The sequence below is a fragment of the Mauremys mutica genome, chromosome 4 (assembly GCF_020497125.1).
Source record: "Mauremys mutica isolate MM-2020 ecotype Southern chromosome 4, ASM2049712v1, whole genome shotgun sequence".
Taxonomy (NCBI): Eukaryota; Metazoa; Chordata; order Testudines; family Geoemydidae; genus Mauremys; species Mauremys mutica.
In genome coordinates this window covers 78,793,821-78,801,857 of record NC_059075.1, presented here as the reverse complement: position 1 = coordinate 78,801,857, position 8,037 = coordinate 78,793,821, and the positions used below count along the sequence as shown (strand labels likewise).

The window sequence follows — 8,037 nt, the reverse complement described above, 5'->3', positions numbered from 1 at the left end:
GGATACTGGTGGAAGCCAGTTATGTCAACAAAACAAACACTAGTGTCTACCCTGATGCTTTGTCGCTTTAACTTTGCCGCAAAAAGCTACAGGCGGTTTTACTGTGTCTGCAAAACAGCAGGGTTTTGCCGCCAAAAGTAGCTTTGTAGTGTGTGGACCTCCCCTGTTTTTTCAGCAAAAGGCAGCTTTTGCCAACAAAACTTTTTAGTGTAGCCCATAGGTGCCAACTTTCTCTGGCGCCAGAGGGTGCCCGCGCCCCTCCGCCCCTTTCCCACCCCTGGCCCTGCCCTGACTACACCCCATCCCCACCCTGGGCCCTGCTCCCATTCCAACCCCATCCCCAAAGTCCTCACCCTAACTCCGCCCCCTCCCTGCCCCTACTGGATCCCTTCCCCAAATCACTGCCCCGGCCTTGCCTCTTCCCCCAGCGCACCGCATTCCCCCTCCTCCCCCCTCCCTCGCTGCCCCACGAATCAGCTGTTTCATGGCACAGGCGCTGGGAGGGAGGGGGGAGAAGCAGGATGTGACAGTGCACTCACGGAGGAGGCAGAGGCGGAGGTGAGCTGGAGCAGGGGGGCGGGGCAGGGCCACGGGGCACTGCCAGTGGGTGCTGAGCACGCATCAATTTTTTTCTGTGGGTGCTCCAGCTCTGCAGCACCCACGGAGTTGGCACCTATGGTGTAGACAAGACCCTAGTTATACAGCAGTTGTTAAAGGGAACATTGTTCATTTCAAGTTGAACAATGACACAAATTACAGTAGAAAGATGGTGACCAATGGGAATTAAGCTAAAAACAGAAAACTTCAGCATTTCTTTAAACCAAAAGCTCAGCAGATTATATTGAGGGAGGGAAAATTGCTGGTTCACAGTCTTAATTTTGGGGGGGTTGGAGGAAGCCTTTTTGTTTTGCACATAGCGTGAGAATAAAATGCATTTAAATACAGAAATTTCAAAACAAAGAAATGTCATTCTTTGCAGAGATTTTTTAAGAAAGAGGGGGAGAAATGAAGTCAATATTCTTGTAAAAGAAGAAAACGACAGAGATAAGTAGACTTGCTGTTTAAGTAGAAAATTAAATACCTTGCTATGTCCATCATTACTGCCTTTTTTGGATCAACGTCATATGGCGTGTATTTTCTATGCACCACAAAATCCTTTACATTTGATGGGGCTGGCTTGTTGATTGCAGCAAGATCAGTTGCTAAGAAAAATAAGAGTTAATTGACTATAGCATGGTCAGTCTATCGTGCAGACATTTAAGCTGAGATTTGGGGCATATTTGTCATTTTGGGAGTGAAAGGTACACGTTTCCATGGCAACTCCAAAGCCTTTTAAAGCTCTGGCCTTTCCGAGAATGTGCTTCTCACAGGCTTTTAGAGGTAAGTGTTATGAAACCGTTTGTGATGTGTCATTATTTGTGGTCAGGCAGTGGCGAGTAAAGATAATCTCGGTGGTGTCACAGTGAGACACTGCTAAGTGTGGAAAACTATATTTTGAGAGTATGCTCCTACAGGGTGTAAATATGATAAACTCATATAGCTAAAAGTGTCCTCATTCCTTTTTCAGTGTTTTAAAAAGTGCACAAATCAAGGTAGGTCTACTACCCTTATATTTTGGATCATTGTGACCCAATCTTGCAGACTCTTATTCTTGTGAGAAATCCTTGTTTACAGCTATCGTCCCATTGACTTTAATATTAATCGGCACAACATGACCAAGGCCATGGCATCGATCAATGCTGGACTTGAAACACAAGAATTCCTGATCTCAATGTTGTATTTAACGGACGCGCCCCTATCTTTGACTTTCACCCCAAACTGTCAGACCCCAACTTTTTCCCATACTGATATTAACCATTAAAAATATGTTCTGCATTTCTGCATTTTTACTTCGGGGTGGGGGAAAGGCACATAGTTTAGCCCAAGCTTGTTAAATATTAAAATTTAGACCCCACCCCTCCCTGCATAGAAATAGTCAAGTCAATTGAATAGTCCTTTTCTAAGTTTCATACTCAATGGCAGAAAAATTTGCTATACTTCCCCAGTGTCTAAAAGTCTATATAGACCAGAAGTGCGAAAAGCCTTTTTTTTTAAATTTTGTCTCTCCCTTTATCACCATTATTGAATATAATTTTACTACCAGGATTTCTCGGTGTTATCCTTTTCAATAAACAATGAGCAGTCAAATACTTTCAAGCTGGATGATTCAACTTATTTTAGATAAAGGCAAAGCAGTGGTTAAAAAAGTAACGTTTTCATGTAATAGCATTGCACCCATTCTCCTTCCTAACCTGCTGCATTACTCTATCTCACAAATGGCAGCTGACTTAGTATACAGCACACTCCTAGAAATTTAAAAAGGGTAGTACACAGAAAAACAAGATAAGATTTGCATAGCTACATACAGTTAAAATTCCTATTACAAAAGTTATTATGGTATCTTCTCCCAATTAAACTAGTTGCAGAATAAAACAATTCCCGTGGATAGGAGTACTCATTGACTGAAACCTTCTGCCATTCTGTGCCTACATTAGACAATGTTATTTTTGTCTTATTTCCTTTGATATGTGCATACAACATGCATTAGTGTTAACAGGAATCACACATAAGAATCATGAGGGAACTAGTAGAGTTTGCTCATAGAGTTTCCTGCTTAAATGGCAGGGACACTAATTTTCAGATAAAACTGCATTTTGATGGCTTAACCTATTACAGTGTTCATGTTTTATCATCTTAAATTGCTCAAGAAGAATTTTAGTCTGTACAACATGTTACCAACAAAGAGGGTAGGTAACTAGAGCAGCTACTTTATTGATAGAATGTTTGTTAGCTCTGATGCAGAGCATGGACAAGCTGATCAGACTGAACAATCACTTAACTTTGTGGTTCTCCATTATCAGAATTCCCACTGAGAGACTACACTGTGCATATTAGAGTGTTCTTGAAAAGCAGACTGTAGCTGTAATTCACTGATAACAAGCGATTACTTACTGTTTGTGTGCTCAGCAGAATGTTCTCAATGTTGCCATGTACAATAGTCCAAGCAACTTTTCTATCTGAATAAACAGTTGGGAAAATATATTTCAGAATGAAGTTAGTAATTAAAATGGGTATTTCACACCATCCTCACAGGTCACTAAGGTTCACTGATGACCTGTTACAGTGGAATAGAGAACATTGGAGCACTAGTAGTGGACCACCGGTGCTGAATTAGATCCGATAGACCAGTGTTTCTCAATGACTGATCCAGTGCTGGGGCCTGTCCATGAGATCTCCCTGACACACTTTAGGAAGGCAGCAAACTGATCCCTGGTATTAAAAAGGTTCAGATGGTGGCAAAGGCTAAGAACTTTCAAAGTCTCAACCAGAACTGTTCTATATAGTAGATTGCTTGACTGAGCAGGACTGCCTACATCAAGTGGCGCAGACAAAAACAAAGAACACAGGGCATGTGCATCTACAATGCAATGAAAATAAATTGGATCTGTTCCCCAAACAACACATTGTGGTCCTCCCTAGGAATTGAAGGACTGAGAGCACCATGGTTTTAACTTTAATAGTAGTTGAATATAAGGATCTTTCAATGGAACTATGCTTATTTACATCTGGCCTAGACAGTCAATTTACTGGGTAAACAAGTTGTCTCAACCTTTTCCCTAGTGGGAACCATCTTTTCTGTACTGGGGATCCTTCTCCAGGATCTCGCTTCCATCAGGCAGGATCTAGTCAGCCCTTCCCTATTTAGCAATATGGGAAGGACAGAGTGGTTGTAATCCTCTGATGCCTGTTCATGAACCCCTGTTCAAGCTGAGAACTCCTGAGGCAAAGAAACATGACAGCTATTTTGTGTTCACTGATAGCTCATACACAGCCATCTACATTTGACCGTGTCTGGCTAAAAGTAGAAATGATGAATGTATTATCCATTCCCATCTTTTTCTATGAAATGCCATGTGATTATAACTTGCATGAGAGCATCTTAGCAGATACATGGAGAAGAAACTTCTGTTAGTGGGGGAGCTCTTTTTGTCTTTTTATTTAACTCATTGAAATAGGAGTTTGAAAGTTCAGGTTACTCTCATTATTATTGGGTGTACAGTCCATTTAGGAAAGACTGTGAGAAAAGGAGCAAAGAAGGGAGAGAGAAAATATGCTCTCTAAAAAAATATACAGGACACCTATTTGTGCCAGCTTAGCTTTGGAGGCCTCTTTTATCCACTAAACATAGCATATTCTTCCTTTTATAATCCAAAACCTGTCTGTGTGTTTTTAACTGAATCCCTCTTGTGAAAATTAATTGGTTTTAATGATCAGGGAGAAAAGTCACATATTTCAACCAATTTTGCAAACTTGAAAATTGCTTTGAGAAGTGTGCCAAATCTCAAACGCCACAAGATTTCCCAAACCCTTTGTATAGGAATGCAATATTCAAGGTCAAAAACTATACTGAGGCAGAGTTAAGATTGCTTGGTGATATGTCATCCCATTGCAGAACGCTGAGTTGAGCAAAACTCAAACTTCTGAAAACCAGGAAATACACAGTTAAAGTTGCCCACATGACCTTAACTCTGCCCTGTTTCAGCAATGACCTACCTTTATTCTGCTAACCCAATAGCTAATGTACAATTTCTTCACCTCCTTTTACAACCCATTTACTGGCACAAGATTCAATCTAATATTATTAATGGACAAAAGTGGGGACAGAAAAGGTTGCCTATTGTTTCCAGCAGAAAAGAGTAGGCAGGTGGTAGGAGTTAGTAGTCATTTAGGCAGGTGTATATTTCATGGTTCCACAATTTACATAGTGAGCCAGCCAGCCCCCATTCTCAATAAGCTGGGCCTTGACACATCTCCCTAGCCATGCCTCAACCCATTCACTGTGTTCCCCCCTCCAACTTGACCCCTCCCCACTGCTGTACCCAGCCTCCCCCTCACCACAAGCAGAGAACACATCTCACTGAAGTCTTCACTCCCTAGTATACAAATGTTTCTATTGTTGTTATTTCCCTCCTCCTATAGCCTGACTCTATACAGTGTCTGGAGTGAAGAGCAACTATCTTTCAGTGGAATGTGTTCCTGGTCATGGCAGGAAGGTGGAGTTTGTGGCAGGAAGGTGGAGTTTATGGCAGGGCTGGCAAGAGAAATCAGAGACAGGATTTCTGTACAAAATACTTAGTTTTAGGTTTGTGAGAAAGATATTGACTCCTGTTCAATAGATGTACCCCATTTCTGAGAAACAGTGAAGTGCCTGAGCTTGTAATGTTTCTATGCCATGCAGTATGCATTTTCCGGTTAGCCAGGAACCCTCCTATTTCCCAATTGATATTCTTCCAACACTTATTAATAGCTTTCACATTGTCACTGTAGCAATTATTCCAACACTCAGCCAATTCAGAGAAAACTATCATGGTTCCTGGACACAAATCTTTGAGATCCATATCTGCTTTCATAAATTGTATGAGATATGCACCAGGAATAAGGCTGCCTCATAGGCTAGTAAAATACAGATTTTTTTCCCCCAAACAACAGATCTAAGTCTTGCCTACTACCTATCCTCATTTTCTACCCTCTCTTCAGCCACAACCCCTCTCTATGTCCCTGCCTCTCCATACCTATCTCCCAGACACAAAGTCCTCTCTCTAGCTCTTCCCCACCCAATAAAACAAAATATTTGGTTAGATTGATCGCTGACTATTCTGCTGCATTCACAGTAAACCTCCCCATAAAATAAAAACATGTTATAATATAGCAGGGAGAGCTTGTAACAAGAAACATGAACTATTAAATCTTTATTGCACAGGCTGTACAAAGGTTTGGACTAGAAATGTCAGTGATGAGGTGTTCACCACAGGCGCTGGCATTGGTACACTCCTTTCGCTCCCCAGGCAAACAAACGTGCCTAGAAACTCTAAGTTTTCCTTGGTGCATAGGAAGGAGTGGAGATGTTCTTAAATATCATTTGCAATTTGAGTCCCCTAAAGATTTAGCGGGCACCATGCACTATCTTGGGTAAAGCTTGACAGATTGAAATCATTTTGATCCAGGTCACATCAATAGTCTGATCACTAGCTCTGTGCAAAATACAAAAACAAATAAATAAATAAACCTAGTAACTTTTCAAAAAATGGCTATTTTTTTCTGGGTTTACATCTCCCACACCTTCTAGGTCAAATGACCTCAAATGTTGGTCACTAATCCTATCCTGTACCCTCCTGAGCACACCAAATTTCAAAGGATTGATTATAGAGGACTTAAAAATGTCCACCGTTTAAACGGAAGTTGGGACTCAATCTTAACTATAGTGGTGCTGCAGTGCCACTATAATCTCCTACTACTGCAATGTCAGCATTAGGTATGTGCCTAAATGGCATGTGACCCCCCCAAAACCTTCTAATCCAAAAGCAAGTGTGCTAACAGTCACTGTTATTCCTGCTAAGTCTATAGGCTGGGAAGTTAATTTTGTTTCTTGAATAGTTCTGGATCCCAACAAGTCTTCATAAGTCAAAGAGAAAGACATTCAAATAAATAAGATTATCTCTACAAAAATTATCCAGCACCTGTTCATGCTATTTTATAATCCTGAAAGACAATCAACAAGCTAAAGACCCTAAAAACAGCCACTGAGAGGGGAAGACAGAGTCAGAGTCAAAGAAGATAGGATCAGTGTGAGGTATGAAAGTTTGGTATCTCTCATGGGAAGGTTATTATTTCAGATGTAGAATCAAAGAATAGTGTGAGATTCTAAGTCAGGACTTCTCATAAACTCAGGGTGTAATTCCATTTAGGGTCACAAGTTTATTCAAGTTGAATGAGTCCATAGAAAACATAGTAACTTTGAGGACATTGGAGTTATTTAATTTAGAATAGTATCACAGGACTTTCTTCCCACAGCTACTCCTTCTCCTCACTTAGGCAATCATCAGCGGCAGCTCCAGGCACCAGTGGGGAGCACCCCGCCGGTCCCTGCGAGGGCGGTAGTCAGGCAGCCTTCGGCGGCTTGCCTGCAGGAGGTCTGCCGGTCCCGTGGATTCGGTGGCAATTCGGCGGTGGGTACACCGAAGCCGTGGGACTGGCGGACTATTTAAAAGGACTATTTAAAAGGACTATTTAAAAAATAAATGTTGGTGATGTAAATTCAAGGGTAGAATTTTCAGGAGTACATTGCCAAAAGTGACTTAAGGCCCAGATCCTCAAAGGTATATAGTTGCCTAAATCCATTTTTTTATTTCAGTGGGAGTCAGCATCAAAATACCTTTGAGGATCTAGGTCCTAGGCACTTAGGAAGATGAGTCTCACTGAAGTGATTGAGGCTCTAAAGTTACTTGGGGCAAAATTATCAAAAGTACCAACGTTTTACTGGTGAAATTCTTACTCATGTAACTGTGATATTGTGTTTTACAGGGTGTCATGGGAATTTGGATTCCGAGATATTTTATTAAACACACCAATCACCACAATCACAACAAAGTCCAGACAACACAACAAAAAAATTCAGTGTATAAAAGTAAAAAACAGAGACCATACTGATGCAAGACAACACAACCTGCCTCTCCTTTCCAACAGCCACAACTCTTTTGACAGGAGAACACAGACACTGAAGATTTACCCCATCCTTGAGATACAGTCCATTTGGTGTCCAAAGTCCAGTCAAAGCAGAAATCAGTCATGATTGGTTGTCCTTTCTCAGTCCCATAACAGGTGCTCCATCCTTCAATTACATAGCACCAAAGAGTCTGGATGTGGTGTCCTCCCAATACTTGGACCCAAGTTCAGCTTCTCGATACACAACAATGAATCCTTCCATGAAAAACAAAAAACAGGGAAATACAAAAGAAAACAAATATAGCCAACAGCAATAGCAAAATCCTCACAGTCATTACACAATACTGATATTCCATTCCCCTGACATACTAGTCTCTATGAGGATGTCTACACAGCAAAGAAAAACTCACGGCTGGCCTGTTCCAGCCCATCTGGGCTTGCGGGGCCTGGGCTGCAAGGCTGTTTAATTGTTGTGTAGACGTCTGGGCTCAGCTG

General features: G+C 41.4%; 1 long non-coding RNA gene across 1 annotated transcript; it reads right to left on the bottom strand.

The window, feature by feature from the left end:
* Positions 1-1,092: 1,092 nt before the first annotated feature.
* Positions 1,093-7,749, bottom strand: LOC123368861. The gene is made up of 3 exons (XR_006578919.1): positions 7,607-7,749; positions 2,992-3,056; positions 1,093-1,202 (listed from the first exon to the last, which is right to left on the bottom strand). It is a non-coding gene; the product is annotated as an uncharacterized LOC123368861 (long non-coding RNA).
* Positions 7,750-8,037: the final 288 nt, after the last annotated feature.